Genomic DNA, 17,282 nt, shown 5'->3' on the forward strand with positions numbered 1-17,282 from the left:
ATGCATCTAACATTTGAATAGCTACAAATATTCTAAGACCCCAGCCCTGCTTGTGAGGTATACAGGGTAATAGGAAAGACGGATGCGTGAACAGCTCCCTGGAATGTATTTTGCTAAGTGCTATTAAAGATAGCTCTTTTTATAAAGGGAGGTGGTTTCCTCATTGGCACTATTCAGCTGTTGTTGTGGCCTTGAGAAACCAGTAGTTAACTTTTAAAATCATTTGGAAAATTTTTTGAACTATTGAATTATTTGAACTTGAGCTAGACAGGCCAGATCACATAGGACACAGACCTTGAATTAAAGTTTGGACTTAAGGGATGCCTGGGTGGCTCAGTCGGTTAAGCGTCTGCCTTTGGCTCAGGTCATGATTCCAGGGTCCTGGGATGGAGTCCGGCATTGGGCTCCTTGCTCAGCGGGGCGCCTGCTTCTCCCTCTGCCTGCCACTCCCCCTGCTTGTGCTCTATCTCTCTTTGACAAATCTTAAAAAAAAAAAAAAAAAGTTTGGACTTAAGGTTATATAGGGAAAAATAAAATTTTCTTGATGAGAGTTGAGTTTTGGGGAACAACTTTGGTATCTTGGCTTAGAATTTGGGTTGCTTTAAAATTATGAACAAATGTCATAATTTCTTTTTTTTTTTTAAAGATTTTATTTATTTATTCAACAGCGATAGAGACAGCCAGCGAGAGAGGGAACACAAACAGGGGGAGTGGGAGAGGAAGAAGCAGGCTCCCAGAGGAGGAGCCCGATGTGGGGCTCGATCCCATAACGCTGGGATCACGCCCTGAGCCGAAGGCAGACGCTTAACCGCTGTGCCACCCAGGCGCCCCAAATGTCATAATTTCTAATAAGAGCAACATTCCTACTTTGCTGGAATTGGCAGTGAAAAATTCAAGTCTGGTTATTGTAATCGAACAACTGAAATGTTTTTCGTTCTTTGTTAGAACAGAAAAATTATACTTATTCAAATAACAAAATGCTGTCTCTTCAGTCTATGGCTGTCCACTCTTGCTTCTGTCCACCTGCCAGCAGAGCCCCCTGTATCCCTCCACCCACTCTACTTTGCCTGCTCTGTTCTCTTTTCTGCTGGCCCTTTCACTTTATCTTGCAGGGTTACAGTTTGGTTTTGAGGTCCTCTCTGACTCTTTTCATAATCTCTTTATCTCTTCAGCTTAACTGAGACCTGATTTTCTCTTTTAAGTGATAGTTTCCTCATATTTCTTTCTAGGCACTGAAAGCCAATTTTATTATACTCCCTCCCCATTTATGGGGGCAGAGGCCAGCTCTTTCTTTTTTCTTTTTTAAAAATAATAATTTGTTGAAGTGAAATTCATATAACGTAAAACTAACCATTTAAAAGTGAACAATTCAGTGACATTTAGTACATGTACTACGTTGTGCAACCACCATTTCTTATTCCAAAACATTTCTATTACTCCAAAGTAAAAACTCCTGACTCATTAAGCACTCTTCTTCTTCACCTCCCCGTAGCCCCTGGGAACCACCAGTTTGCATTCTCTCTCTATGGATTTATTTATTCTGGATATTTCGTATAAATGGAATCATACAATGTGAGATTTTTGTGTCTGGCTTCTTTTTTTTAGCATAATGTTTTGGAGGTTCATCCACATTATAGCATGTATCAGTACTTCATTCCTTTCTGTGCCTGAATAATATTCCATTCTATGTAGATATCAAAATTCATTTATCCATTTATCTGTTGATGGACATTTGGGCTGTTTTCACATTTTTACTATTATGAATAATGCTGCTATGAACATGTATAAATGTACTTCACTAAGTGTCTTCAATTTTGGATATATACCTAGAAGTGGTATTGTGGGCTATATGGTAGTTCTATGTTTAACCTTTTTTTTTTTTTTTTTTTGAGTAAGCTCTGTGCCCAGCATGGATCTTGAACTCACAACCCTGAGATCAAGAGTTGCATGCTGTACTCACTGAGCCAGCCTGAGGAACCACCAAACTGTTTCTCACAGTTTGTGAGATGAACCATTTTGCATTTCCACCAGCAATGTATTAAAGTTTCAGTTCTCCACATCTTTGCTAACACTTCCTATTTCTGTTTGCTTTTTTTTTTTTTTTAAAGATTTTATTTATTTATTTGACAGAGATAGAGACAGCCAGTGAGAGAGGGAACACAAGCAGGGGGAGTGGGAGAGGAAGAAGCAGGCTCATAGCGGAGGAGCCTGATGTGGGACTCGATCCCAGAACGCCGGGATCACGCCCTGAGCTGAAGGCAGACGCTTAACCGCTGTGCCACCCAGGCGCCCCTGTTTTTTCTTTTTTTAACTAAAGCTTTCCCAGTGGGTGTGAAATGATACCTCATTGTGGTTTCGATCTGCATTTCCCTAATGATTAATGATGTTGAGGATCTTTTTAAATGTTTGTTGGCCATTTGTGTATCTTCTTTGAAGAAATGTTTACTCAAGTCCCTTGCCTATTAATTTTGAGTTGTCTTTTTTTTGTTGTTGAGTTGCAAATCCTTTATATATTATGGATACTAGACCTTTATCAGGCACATAATTTGCAGTATTTTCCTCCATTCTGTAGGTTATCTTCACCTTCTTGATAATGTCTTTTGATGCACAGAAGTTCTAAATTTTTATGAAGCCTAGTTTATCTATTTCTGTTGCTCACGCTTTTAGTGACATATTGAAGAATCCATTGACAAATTCAAGATCATAAAGATTTACCCGTATGTTTTCTTCTAAGAGTTTTATAGTTTTAGGTCTTATATTGCTGCTGATCTGTTTTGAATTGTTTTTATGTATGGTATGAGGTAGGAGTCTAATTTCATTCTGTTGTGTGTGGTTATCTAGTTGTCCCAGCATAATCTATTGAAGAGGCTGTTCCTTCCTCATTAAATGGTCTTGGCATCCTTGTAAAAAATCAGTTGGCTAGAAATATATAGGTTTATTTCTGGATTCTCAGTTCTATTCCATGGGTCTGCATGTCTGTTGTTATGTTGGTACCATACTGTTTTGGTTTCTGTGGCTTTGTGGTGAGTTTTGAAATCAGAAACTGTGAATTCTTCAGCTATGTTCTTTTTCAAGATTGTTTTGGCTGTTGGGAGCTATGTGCAATTAATTTGAGAATTTGCTTTTCCATTTCTGCAAAAAAAAAAAAAAGGTTATAATTTTGGTAGAGTTTGTACTGGTAGATCCCTTTGGGTAGTATTACCACCTTAACAATAGTGAGTCTTCCAATCCGTGAAAATGGGATGACTTTCCATTTATTTAGGTCTAATTTAATTTCTTTCAGCAGTGTTTTATAGTTTTCATTGTTAAGCCTTTATTCGTATTTATAGTAAGGTACTTCATTCTTTTGGATGCTCTTGTAAATGGAATTGTTTTCTTAATTTCCTTTTTTGGATTGTTTTTAAGGGACCAGTTTTTATCATGCATTACATCCTTCCTTTCCTATTTTGATTGTTTTGCCCCAAGACAGTGACTCCTCATCCTCTTCCTTTTCGATGTCAGTGATATTTACTTATATGATCTTTGACCCATTAGGGTTGTTGGAATCACCTGACTTCTATAAGATGATCCTTCATAACTTCATACCCTGACTTTTTATTTCCCTCCCTTTATCCCAAAGGATATTAAAACCTGCCCTGATTTTTTTCTCAGCTATTACTCCTTTGACCATGCTGGTGTTCTAGTTCCCAGGTCTCTTTTCCAAATAAGACACTTAACTGAAATGGCCATTTTAGACTTGGTCCACTTCGTAGCCCTTGGAACTTCCTTTTTTCTCACCAGGGCACACCAGCCTTCTTTGTCAATCACTCCCTTCTGCTGAAACTGGGCTCTGTGTCCTAGTCTCCTAAAGAGTTATATATTTCCTGGGTTTCTGCAGAGTGTCTCAATAAAGCATTACTGAATAGATTGTTTCCCTTGTTGCCTAACCATTCCCCTTTGCCTACTTCACGTCTGTGGAGCCTATCACATCACTTGCAGACAAAAATAACACCTGTCATCTGCTACTCCTACTTTGAGACTGCATTTAATTGGCTATTGTCGTATTTGACAAACTAATAATTGGTAGCAATTAGAAAAGAGAGAATTATTTAGATCCCATCCTCATTTGTTTTTTTTTTTTTTAAGATTTTATTTATTTATTTGAGAGAGAGAGAGAGAGCATGCACAAGAGAGAGCACAAGCGGTGGAGAGGGAGAAGCAGGCTGCCCATCGAGCAGGGAGCCCGATGTGGGTCCCAGGACCTGAGGCGAAGGCAGATGTTTAACCAACTAAGCCACCCAGGCACCCCTGTCTTTTACTTTTTCTTTAAAAAATTTTTTTTGTGAGGGGTGCCTGGGTGGCTCAGTCCTTTATCCCTTTATCCTTTGGGATAAAGGGAGGAAAATAAAAAGTCAGGGTATGAAGTTATGAAGGATCATCTTATAGAAGTCAGGTGATTCCAACAACCCTAATGGGTCAGTTAAACATCTCCCTTTGGCTCAGGTCGTGATCTCAGGTTCTGGGATGGAACCCTGCATCAGGCTCTTTGCTCCATGGGGAGTCTCCTTCTCCCTCTTCCTCTATTCTTGCTCTTGCTCTCTCTCAAATAAATTAAAAAAAAAATTTAAAAAAATGTTTGTGAGCATATGGTGGAGAAGGAAAGAGAAAGAGTATATTAAAAAATAAAGCATGGTGTTCTCCACAGATTTTATCTTTTCCAAAGAATCAGCTTGTTGAAAATTCTTTTTACTTTATTAATTGTAGTTTCTGATTATCAGGGTAAAAACGTACTTATTTAGGTTATTTAGAAAGTGTATAAGACCATAAAGAAGAAAAATATACATTATTTAACCATGCCATGGTAATCTTTGGTAAATAACTTTCCAATATTTTTTCCACATTCTCATTTTTTTTAATGTAGTTGAACTCCTTTTTTTTTTTTTTTTTTTTAAAGATTTTACTTATTTATTGACAGAGAGAGAGAGAGGGAACACAAGCAGGGGGAGTGAGAGAGGAAGAAGCAGGCTCCCAGTGGAGCAGGGAGCCCTATGTGGGGCTTGATCCCAGGACCCTGGGATCACGCCCTGAGCCTAAGGCAGACGCTTAACAACTGAGCCAGCCAGGCGCCCCTGTAGTTGAACTCTTATGTAATGGTTAAGAATATAGGTAACTTTTTGAGGTAGAGAATACTTCGAAATTTGTAGTGTTAAGTTTTCCCTCCCTCCCTGCCTCCTTCCCTTTGCCCTGTGGTCAGATTGTGGCCTATGCACTTTCTGTTTTAAAAAACTGATTGCGCTTTTCTTATGGCTGATCACTTTTTGTAAATCTCTTACAGATGCTTTGAAAGAATTGAATTTCCTGTAAAGTGCTATCTTGATGTGTCTATATATCATATTTTAAAAAATTTTTTAAAGATTTTATTTATTTATTTGACAGAGCGAGAGAGCACAAGCAGGGGGAGCAGCAGAGGGAGAGGGAGAAGCCGGCTCCCTGCTAGTCAGGGAGCCCAACGTGGGGCTCGATCCCAGGACCCTGAGATCATGACCTGAGCTGAAGGCAGATGCTTAACCAGCTGAGCCACCCAGGCGCACCTATATCTATCATATTAATTATAGCTATATATATATATATATAAATTATGTACTCCACATCTAATATCAGTCATAGACTAATAGTCTTGTACCATGATTATACTTATATTGGGTTCTCTCCATATTTCTAATATTTGGGGAACGTTCTCTTTGTATTTCTAATATTTGGGGATTTTGGAACTCTTGACATTTTGATTTGGAGCTGTGAAAATTCAGGATTATAATACTTTTGTCATGAGTTTTACCTCTTCTCAGTATACAATGCTTCTTTATCTCCTGTTAAAAATAAAACTGTTATTAATGTCTCAGAATGTTTTAGAGTAACTTTTGGGGGGAAGAATATATAATTGGTCTATTTTCTGAGGCCTTCTCAGAATCTGTTGTCTTTACATATGATGAACATTTGTCTGGGAGTAGAATTCCTGGCCTGCTTGCTATTCCCCTGAAAAATATTGCTTTATTGCATTCCCTGTCATGTTCAGAGTTTCCCCGTATTATTGTCATTCAGATAGTGAGCATGGGTATTCCAAGAATTTTCTTCTCATTTCAGCCCCATTGTTAGTGTTGCATGTGAAAATTCTTTGATTTTCTCTTTCCAGTTCTTAGTGCTTTGCCAGATCTTACCCTTTGGTATACCTGGGTGTTTTAAGGGAAGGTTAGAGGAAGGTGTTTTAGTCACTAGTAATGTGTCATTACTAATGCTAATATTACTATATCAAAGATGTTATCTTTGCCAATGTGTTTTTTGTTGAATTTCATTGCTTGAGGGCTTTCTCTCTAGCTCTTACTAACCTTCATGGATCACTTTAGGCAGTAACTAGATTTTTGTTCAGTGAATTGGTGCAGATATATGTGCATTTCTTTAAACATTTTTTGAAAACCAGTTTTTTTTTCCAGTTTAACTTTCATAGGAAATTTAAGAAAAGAAAAAGAATGAAAGCATACAATAAAAAAAATCCATAATCCACCATTTATAATCAACCACTATTAATACTTATTGATATTTCCCTTCTTTTCTGAGAAATGGGGTGCCCACATTATTCATATACATATACATTTAACTTTAGTTCTCTGAACATTTATTGAACACTTCTTACATGGACGATGTATTCTAGATGCCAGACATTGTTAAAAATGTGCTGTATATGGTTTGTATCTTTCCTGTTTTTATTTTATGTTGCAGTCTAAGCAAAACCCAGTTTATTAAAATGTAACAGTGTTGTTCATGACTTCCTGGTGTTTTTTAGTCACTAAAACCTGTCCTCAAAGGGGAAGCTCAATATATCACATAGATGAACAGGGGGAGATTTGATTGAAGGGGTGTAATGGCTTGGGGTACCACCTCTTTCCTTCTCCAAAGAAATCAAAGTCTTGAAAATTATTTTCTGTTATTGATGTACAGTATTATAGTTTATTGATTCCTGCTCTATTGCTGGTCATTTATTTTTTTTCTTCAATTTTAAATATTATTTTGATTAATATCTTTATACATAAAAAATTGTATCTATATTTGATTTCCTTAGGGTGGATTCTCAGAAGTGGAATGACTGGGACAAAGAATATAAATATTTGTAAAACTTTGATATGTATTCACAAATTGTTTGCTTGCTATACATACCTAACATTCAGTATTACAGTTAAAGAATATAAACATTTCTGTTACAACATCAAATGCATTCCTAAGAAAAAAAAACCCTTCAGGATTGCCTGTTCACTAAAAATAATAGGACTTATGGGAAAAATAATGTTAAAGGCAGACCACTCAAGACCTCTGCAGTTTTCAAACCAAGTACTAACAAAAGCGCAATTGGTACCTTATGAGATAACTTGGACAGCCCAGTCAAACCACTTAGCACAGCTGAGGCTGCCTCAGAGGAAAGTTAAAAGATATTAAAATGTAATAGGATGAAAATCGCTGGCCTGCATGGTCTTGAGATAGTGCAGATGTAAGGAGATTTCTAAGCCAGTGGCGCTGCCTTAGAGGTGGGCACCAGAGGAAGTACAGCTTGCTGTGTTCCAGGAACTGTGTAGGCTGGCTGTGCTCCTCTGAGCGGGAAGCCCTGGGTGCAGGTGTTCATTTTTAGTTTTCTTAAAATAGGGCAGAGAGGGCTCCTGCCTGGCAGTAGCTGAGCCCGAGTGAGGGTCTTTTTCTTTTCCACAGAAAGTTATAATTTTTACTTCCTGACTCAGTTCCCTTTGGGAAAATTCAAATGTGAACCATCATAACTTTTGTGTTATAGTGGCATTGTTATTTTATTTACTAACTACTAAAAAGCTAACTGGTGTTATAGGAACCTGTCTTATGACAAAACAGACTCAAAAATTTGAATCTCATTTTAATGGTTTCTTCAAAAAAGTTAAAAATCTTTCAAACTAGGGATAACTACCTTGGTTAATAAAGAATGTCTATTTCAAAACAAATGTTTTCAAAATCTATAGTCGCAGAACATCAACTCTGTTTAAGGATCACATTAGAATTTAAATACCTTAATCTAGAGTAGTAAATTTCAGATTTCCAATTTATTTTTGTGGCCATTTGGTGTTTATAGATATGGATCACAGGACTCCAAACTGTCAGTAGCTTATGGATATTAATTTATTTGTTGAGGGGAGAAGACAGGGTTTTGTAGTGACTCTCATTTGTGAGAATGGCTTCATCCAGGGTTATACAGCATTCAGTTACAGCACCAGAGAAGACAGAAGGTAGGGGAGTCAAGTCAGTTCAAGACTGGCTGTTTTCTAGGGTTGGGTATGCATGTCTTACATAGGCTGGTTGGGAGAAAGTTGAGGGTACTAGTAAGAAAGTAATTGAAGTAATTGGGGTTGAGGCCAGTAAGAATAAAATGAGGAAGTGATTGGTATAATAAAATGGGAGAAACAAGAGGATTTTGGATGCTGGAGATCTTATGAGCTCAGAAAACAGCTGTTGTAACAATAAGGGGAAGGAACTAAGGAGCTACTAGTTATTGAGATATTACAGTTCAAGATTTTGGAGGTGGAACAATTTACATATTGCTGCTGTCCATAGAAATGGGTTGCTTTGGTATAGGTGAAGGTTGTTGGGAGTTGAGGAAGAAAAGGAACATTGAAGGACAGGTTGAAGAGTGCGTTGGTCTCAAGGACATTGGGAACCAGCCATAATAAGTCAGAGAATAAGGATGCATAGAAATTTTATAAAATGGTTCCAGAGTCCTTAAGTGAATGAGGTAGCTAAAATACTGGGAAGACTAGAAGGTAGCATAGTTTGATGGTATACATCCAAAAGGAAACAGGACTTTTGATAAGGATACTTAAGTAATCATCTGAAGTGGTTATAGAGATTCAGGGCAATGCCCACTGAGGGTGGGAGAATGGGTCCTTCAAGGCTCTACAGGGCCAGCTATGATTCAAGGGGTGGAAGTTGGTGAAAGTTACAGTGGTTTTAGGGGATGACGGTATAGAAAAGAGTCATTGAAGAGAGGGGGGTCATGGATGGAGGGTAATAGGCATGCCAGCACAAGTTGAGGTCCAAATAGGTTTTAGAAGCTTGAGAAAGTTAGCACGACTCCAATTGTTGTTCATCCTTTTATTAGAGTGTTGTGGAGAAATTGCTCTGGTGTCTTCAAAGAGAATGTTTTCCAGTTAGGAACTTTAGTTTCTGTCTAGAGTTTGAATTGTAGAACTGGAGAGACCTTGAGCAATTTGGGGAGAACAGATGACCCTAGGATGTTGGAAGGGGAATTGGCCATATCTTTCAGTCTCGTCTTATAAGAGGTAAGAACTCAGAGAATTTTTAGTAGGACTAAAATCACAAATTATTAAAGACTGCGTGGATGGCTTGAGGATGTGTTTGCTTTATTGTTTTTTATTTCTTTTCTGCTTTTATAGCTGTTTTTCATCTGGCTTTATAGGGAGTTGAATTTACAGAACCCATAGATGTTTTTGATACTTTGAACTGTGTCTGGAAAACTTAAATATTTATACATTATTATTATTATTATTATTATTAATTATTGTTATTACTACTACTACCAGTAATAGCATTATAACTGTTACTTATTAGTAACAGAGTTCTTTATTTCCCTGTGAAAGATGTTTTAAGTTTAAATTCGGAAGTTGTTGATCACTTAAGATTATTTTTTTCTAAAACTTTTTACCTTAGTGCTAGTGACACTATGGTATGCACGCTTTCTGAGATTAGAAAAAAGAGGTAAGACCTGTTGACTTTTTTCTCCCTCTCTTGAAAATTTTAGGTTAACTTTACATACAATGAAATGTGCATATTTTAAATGTACAATCCATTGAATTTTGAGAAATGCATACACCTATGTAAACACTACCCCAGTTAGATATAGAACATTTTTATTACCTGGAAGTTCCCTGGTGCCCCTTTGCAATCAATTCACCAATCTTTTTCCCACCCCCTTTCCCAGGCAGCCACACTGATCTGATTTCTATCACCATAAATTAGTTCTGTCTGCTTTAGAATTTTATATAAATGAAATTATATAGTATGTAGTCTTTCATGTATAGCTTCTTTTGCTCATGTAGTCAGTGAGATTCATCCCTTTTGTTACAAAGTCTCAACGGTTTATTTTCATTGCTCTATAGTGTTCTATTGTATGAATATACCACAGTTGGTTGTTCATTCATCTGGTGATGGACTTTTGTATTATTTCCAGCTTTGGCTCTTCTGAATAAAAGTGCTATCAACATGCACATATAAATTTTTTTGTGGACATATGTTTTCGTTTCCTTTGGGCAATGACCTAGGAATGGAACTACGGGTTCATAGGGTCTGTGTATGTTAACTTTATACAAAACTGCCAGTTTTCCAAAGTAATTTAGCATTTTCATACTCCCAGGAAAATGTGAGAGATACAGTTGCTCCAACATGCTTGCCAACCTTTAGTAATTCTTATAGGTGGAAATGATACCTTGTTGTTTTAACTTGTACTTCTCTGATAACTAATGATGTTTGGCATCTTTTCATATACTTATTTTCCATTTTCATATATTTTCTTATGAGATGTCTGTTCACATCTTTTGCCCAATTTATTGTATTATCTCTTTATTTTTGATTTGTAGAAGATCTTTATATATTCTAGAAACAAGTCTTTTTTTTAAGAAGTCATGCTGTGAATATCTTCTCCTAGTTTTTGACTTGAACTTCGTTTTCTTAACAATGTCTTTTGAGGAGCAGAAGTTTTTAATTTTGATGATGACCAATTCATCTGTTCTTTTCTCTTTTGGCTCATGTTTTGTGTGACCAGTCTAAGAAATCTTTATTTTCCATAGGTTGTGTGGATATTTACTACATTTTCTTTTAGAAACTTTATAGTGTTATTTTTTACATTTAGGTTTATAATCTATCCCAAATCCGTTTTTGTGTGATGTGTAAGATAAGGGTCAAGATTTTTCTCCCTTTACTTTTATCAGTTGCCTTAGCATCACATTAATTAAATTGCCTTAGTACATTTGTTGAAATTCCATTGGACCTATATTTGCAGGGGTTTTTTTGGATTCTGTTCTGTTCCATTCATACGTCTGTCTTTTTATTAGTACCACACCGTCTTGATTACTGTAGTTCTTAATCATGTTGTAAAATCAGGTCATGCGAGTCTTCTAACATTGTTTTTTTCTTTTTCAAGGTCGTTTTGGCATTTCAATTTCATTTTATTTTTTTATTTTTTATTTATTTATTTTTTTTAAGATTTTATTTATTTATTCGACAGAGATAGAGACAGCCAGCGAGAGAGGGAACACAAGCAGGGGGAGTGGAAGAGGAAGAAGCAGGCTCATAGCGGAGGAGCCTGATGTGGGGCTCAATCCCATAACGCCGGGATCACGCCCTGAGCCAAAGGCAGATGTTTAACCGCTGTGCCACCCAGGCGCCCCTCAATTTCATTTTAGAATTAATTTGTTTTTTCAAAAAGTCTGTTGGGATTTTGACTAGATTACTTTAAATCTGTAGATCAATTTGAGAAACTTGACGTCTTAAGACTATTGAGACTTATCTAAAAGAATGCTATCTCTACTTATTTAGGTCATCTTTAATTTTTCTTAGCCATGTTTGTTTTTAGTGTAGAGTAGAGGTCTTATGTATCTTTAGTTAGATCTATTTCTAGGTACTGGTGTTTTTTGTTATGGTATTGATTTTAAATTATATTTTCCAGTTGTGGCTAATATTTAGAAATACAATTCATTTTTGTTTTTTATAATGGCCTTGTGTTCTGAGACTTTGCTAAATTCACTGATCGGTTTTAGTAGTATTTTAATAGACTTTATAGTATTTTTTACACATATAATCCTATCTGTCAGTTTTAGTTCATCCACTCCAACTTTTATGCTTTTTATCTTATTCTTACACATTGGTTAGGACCTCCAGTTCAAGGTTGAATAGAAGTGATGGAAGTAGACATCCTTGCCTTGTTTCTGATCTTAGAAATAAGAATTTAATAATTCACCAATGAGTATGATGTTAGCTGTAGGGTTTTTTATGGATGCTCTTTACCAGACTGAGAAAGTTTATGTTTATTCCTAGTTTGTAGACAGTTTTTATCATTAATTTTTACCAAGTGCTTTTTCTGCATCTACTGAGATGATCTAGGTTTTTATCTTTTATTCCTTTAATGTGGTGAATTAGTGATTTTTTTAAAATTAGTGACTTTTTAATGTTAACGTTTCATATACATTTAGTCATGATGTAATTATCCTTTTTGTATATTGCTGGATTCAGTTTGCTAATGTTTTATGGGGAATTTTAGGTCTATGTTAATGAGGGATGTCAATCTGTAATTTTCTTACCATGTTTCTGTCAGGTTTTTATATCATTGTGATGCTGACTTTATAAAATGAGTTAGGAAGTGTTTCTTTCACTATTTTCTGAAAGTTTATGCAAGATTGGTATTTTATCTTCCTTAAATGTTTGATAGAATTCACCTGGACCCAGAGCTTTGGGGGGAGATTTTTATTATTTGGATTTTTAACTTCTTGTCAGTTTTGGTAAATTGTGTTTTACAAGGATTTTACTATTTTATCTGACTTCTTGAATTTATTGTCATAGAGTTGTTCATACTAAGATTCTATTTTTTTAACATCTGTAGGATTTGTAGCAGTGTTTCCTCTTCATTCTTAATATTGATAGTGTTTTCTCTCTTTTTTCTTAATCAGTTTTCCAAAGGGTTTAACTTAATCTTTTCAAATAATTATCTTTTGGCTTTGTCCTTATGTTATGTATAAGTTAATTTATTTATTAGAATATTTGATTGAGAAGGTAGCCTGTATTATGTCTAGTTAGAATCCATTTTTTTAAAAATGTGTGGTCTAACTCATGATTAACACCCCCATGAATCTTCATCGGATGGGGGGGCCACCAATTGTTCCTAATTGAGTGGGGGCTGGTGGTGGTGGGGGGGGTGGTGTCACTGAAAGAATTCACCCAAGGCAGAACAAAAGAGATAGAAGTTTATTGAGTACACTGCAAGGGAACGGTGGGGCAGGACCGCAGAAGAGAAACTATCTGCCTCTAGGCAGTGGTGAGGGGCCACAGCGGTGAGGGCAGAGTAAGGGAGTGTGGGGACAAATGGAATTTTCCCTTTTTGGTAATCTGAGGAACTGTACCCGTTTGTAATTGGTCAGTTAGGGCCTATGGCTATTTTGAGGTGGGTTGCTTAATAGCCTGTGTGCTTTCAGCTGCGTGGTCTCTGTGAGCCCTTTTGCCTTGCCCAACTTTCCATTCCTCAAACCTGTTGCTTAGAAGAGCCTCTACAACCCCCTTGTTTCATGTCCCATAATTATATTGTTCAAAGAGTATCGTAACCAAAGTAACTTGAGTTCGCACCTTGGTGAGGGAGAGACTACACCAGGTGGAGCTGTCACATAAAGGAAACTTGCAGCAAACAAGGATCACTGGGAATAACTTCCAAAGCTGGGTTTCCCCAAGCAAGAGTGAATGGGTTCCTTTTATTTAGGGTTAGGGTGAATAGTAAGAAGGGGGATCTTTGTCATTCTACGTAGAGGTGAGCATAAAGTTGTGCAAGCGCCTTAAGGAAACAGGCCTGTACGTACATTGCATATTATGTTAATGAGGCTTGTGCTCCTCCTGGGGGGAAGATTTTAGCATTATAATGAGGTAAAAGTAACTGTCACTCAGTGGTCTGTCTGTGCAGGTGTGAGTTGGGGTTTGAGCTCAAACAGGTCTGGGTGGTCTGGGCCTGCCAGAGCTTCGTCTGGGCTGTTATTTTTGCTTGAGAGGTATTTTTGGTTTCCATCTTGGAATGCTGTGCCCATGGGGTTCTTTGCTTGAGTTAAAAGATAAGCTGGAAAGAAGAGCTTAAAAATGTGGATAAAGATCGATAGGTACATGCAGGTGGGCAGTAAAGGTCATGTTTTTGGAGTCCAGCTGATTACAGAATATCCACACTAAATTTTTATCTGTTTTGATCTTTTGTTTTTGAAATGATATTAGTCTCCAACTATGTTTGTGACATCTCCATCTTGATCTCTGCATACCGTAAGGTTTCAGGCTCACAGTATAGACTCAGTAAATATGAGATTTACATTTTGTTAGGTCTCCCAGTACCCTTTCCCTCCAATATGTGAAATATATATATCATGCATTACTAGAGGGACACCTAGACACAACTTTAAATAACAGCAGATCAATTGAGAGAAAGTAACCCTGCTTTTTTTTTTAATAATTTTTATTTTGTTTTATTAGTCACCATGCAGTACATCCCCAGTTTTTGATGCAATGTTCCATGATTCATTATATGCGTATAACACCCAGTGCACCATGCAATATGTGCCCTCCTAAATACCCATCACCGGCCTATCCCAATCCCCCACCCCCCTCCCCTCTGAAGCCCTCAGTTTGTTTCCCAGAGGCCACAGTCTCTCATGGTTCATTCCCCCTTCTGTTTACCCCCCTTCATTCTTCCCTTCCTTCTCCAACCGATCTTCCTATTTCTTATGTTCCATAAATGAGTGAAACCATATGATAATTGTCTTTCTCTGCTTGACTTATTTCACTTAGCATAATCTCCTCCAGTCCCATCCATGTTGCTGCAAATGTTGCATAATCGTTCTTTCTGATGGCTGAGTAATATTCCATTGTATATATGGACCACATCTTCTTAATCCAGTCATCTGATGAAGGGCATCTCGGCTCCTTCCACAATTTAGCTATTGTGGACAATGCTGCTATGAACATTGGGGTGCATATGGCCCTTCTCTTCACTACGTCTGTATCTTTGGGGTAAATACCCAGTAGTGCAATGGCTGGATCATAGGGTAGCTCAATTTTTAACTTTTTAAGGGACCTCCACATTGTTTTCCAAAGTGGCTGTACCAACTTGCATTCCCACCAACAGTGTAAGAGGGATCCCCTTTCTCCACATCCTCTCCAACATTTGTTGTTTCCTGCCTTGTCAATTTTTGCCATTCTAACTGGTGTAAGGTGGTATCTCCGTGTGGTTTTGATTTGAATTTCCCTGATGGCTAATGATTTTGAACATTTTTTCATGTGTCTGTTAGCCATTTGTATGTCTTCATTGGAAAAGTGTATCATATCTTCTATCCATTTTTTTATTTGATTATTTGTTTCCCATGTATTGAGTTTGAGAAGTTCTTTGTAGATCTTAGGTACTAGACTTTTATCTGTAGTGTCATTTGCAAATATCTTCTCCCATTCTGTGTGCTGCCTCTTAGGTTTTTTGACTGTTTCCTTGGCTGTGCAGAAGCTTTTGATCTTGATGAAGTTCTACAAGCTTCATTTTTTTCTTTTGTTTCTCTTGCCTTTGGAGATGTGTCCCAAAAACCAGTGTGGCTGATGTCAAAGAGGTTGCAGCCATGTTCTCCCTTAGGATTTTGATGGACTCCTGTCTCACATCGAGGTCTTCTTCTAACCATTTGGAGTTTATCTTTGTGTGTATGGTGTGAGAGAGTGGTCAGGTTTCATTCTTTTGCATGTAGCTGTCCACTCCCCACCTCACCCATTTATTGAAGAGACTCGTCTTTTCCACTGGATGTTTTCCTGCTTTTGTCAAAGATTAGTTGCCCAAAGAGCCGAGGGTCCATTTCTGGGTTCTCTATTCTGTTCCATTGGTCTGTGTGTCTGTTTTTGTGCCAGTACCATGCTGTCTTTGTGATCACAGCTTTGTAGTATAGCTTGAACCGGGCACAGCGCTTCCTCAGCTTTGTTTTTCCTTTTCAGCAATTTCTTGGCGATTCGGGTTCTTTTCTGGTTCCACACAAATTTAAGGGCTGTTTGTTTCAGTTCTTTGAAAAATGTCATTGGTATTTTGATCGGGTTAGTAACCCTACTTTTATTCATTCAGTTCTTTTGGATTATCATAGAGAAAGCATCTTTTTTTTTTTTTTATAGCTTGGTGTTTTATGGTTTAGTTTTTTCCTTTTTTCTTTTTTTATTTTTATTATGTTCAATTAGCCAACATATAGTACATCATTAGGTTTTTTTTAAATAATAATTTTTTATTATGTTATATTAGTCACCATACAGTACATCCCTAGTTTTGGATGTAGTGTTCCGTGATTCATTGTTTGCGTATAACACCCAGTGCTCCATGCAGTATGTGCCCTTCTTAATACCTGTCACTGGCCTATTCCAATCCCCCACCCCCTCCCCTCTGAAGCCGTCAGTTTGTTTCCCAGAGTCCATAGTCTCTCGTGGTTCATTCCCCCTCATAGAGAAAGCTTCTATTTGATTCTTTACTTATATCAAATACTTGCTAATACCCCCCTCCCTTTTTTTTCTAAGTAGTGAGCTGGGCTCAGTCAAGCTCACTCACTGCCTTGCTAGGCACCAGTATTTAGCTAGAATTTAGCAATACTTTGTTTTCCTTTTAAGTGACTTTTTTTGCTACCGTGTATTTTTTTTCACAATAATTACTAATTTTCCACTCAAGATAGTGATTAAATTTTGTCTTTAAAATTTTTGTTTTAAAAAATTCAATCAATTTTAAAGAAAAATGTTAAGTACAGGTAGGATGAAGGGGAATGACAGAATTGGAGAATGTGGTCTGTGTTGGAGGTTGGGTGTGGCCCTGATGGAAAAGGTGATATGGGAGTAAGTGAAACTTGGGAGTTGCTTCTCCACCATTTCTCAGGTAGTCTCAGTTATTTCTGCTTTATCTGCAGAACTGACTTGTTTAATAGGTGTTTACTGAGCATCTGCTTTGTGCAGAGACGTGTCCTGAGAACATGAGGAGAAATCTGGTGTTCTCCACCTTTGTAGTCTAGGTAGGGGAGAGGACATGTGTTGATGTGGCAGCTAATGTGAGTGTATGATGGTAAATACTGTCAGAGCGAGTGGCCAGGATGTCTTTGCCAATGAGGAAGGGGAGGTCATCCCTGGCTCGGGTCTTGTGGCCTTAGCTCAAACTAGTGTTTTCACAAAACTGCATGTCTTTCTCCCTTCTATTTTGAATCTCTCTTCCTAAATCTCCATCAATTTATAGGGGAGAAGGGGCCCTTGTTTGTAGGCATTACTCTGAGAAGGACTGTGTCCAAAGGGAAGTCACGTTGGTCCTCAGAAGACCACTCAGAAGGGTGGCTCCAGAGTTCTGGATCTAGCATACCTGTGTTTAGTTGGATAACTACTTAATTATTTTGAGTCCTGGGTTGTTCTTCTTTACTGATGATAGTGAAGCCCAGTGTCCTACCTGCTTCATTAGACAGCATATGTGAGAGACATTTATGATGTACATTTGT

The 17,282-nt window shown here is 37.4% G+C and overlaps 1 protein-coding gene across 2 annotated transcripts in view; it reads left to right on the forward strand.

Moving 5' to 3' along the window:
• The window catches only part of RYK (receptor like tyrosine kinase), an 88,605-nt gene that overhangs the window by 13,857 nt on the left and 57,466 nt on the right, over positions 1-17,282 (forward strand). The window lies entirely within an intron of this gene.

The sequence above is a fragment of the Ursus maritimus genome, unplaced genomic scaffold (genome assembly GCF_017311325.1).
Source record: "Ursus maritimus isolate PB19 unplaced genomic scaffold, ASM1731132v1 scaffold_20, whole genome shotgun sequence".
In the NCBI taxonomy this organism is placed as follows: Eukaryota; Metazoa; Chordata; class Mammalia; order Carnivora; family Ursidae; genus Ursus; species Ursus maritimus.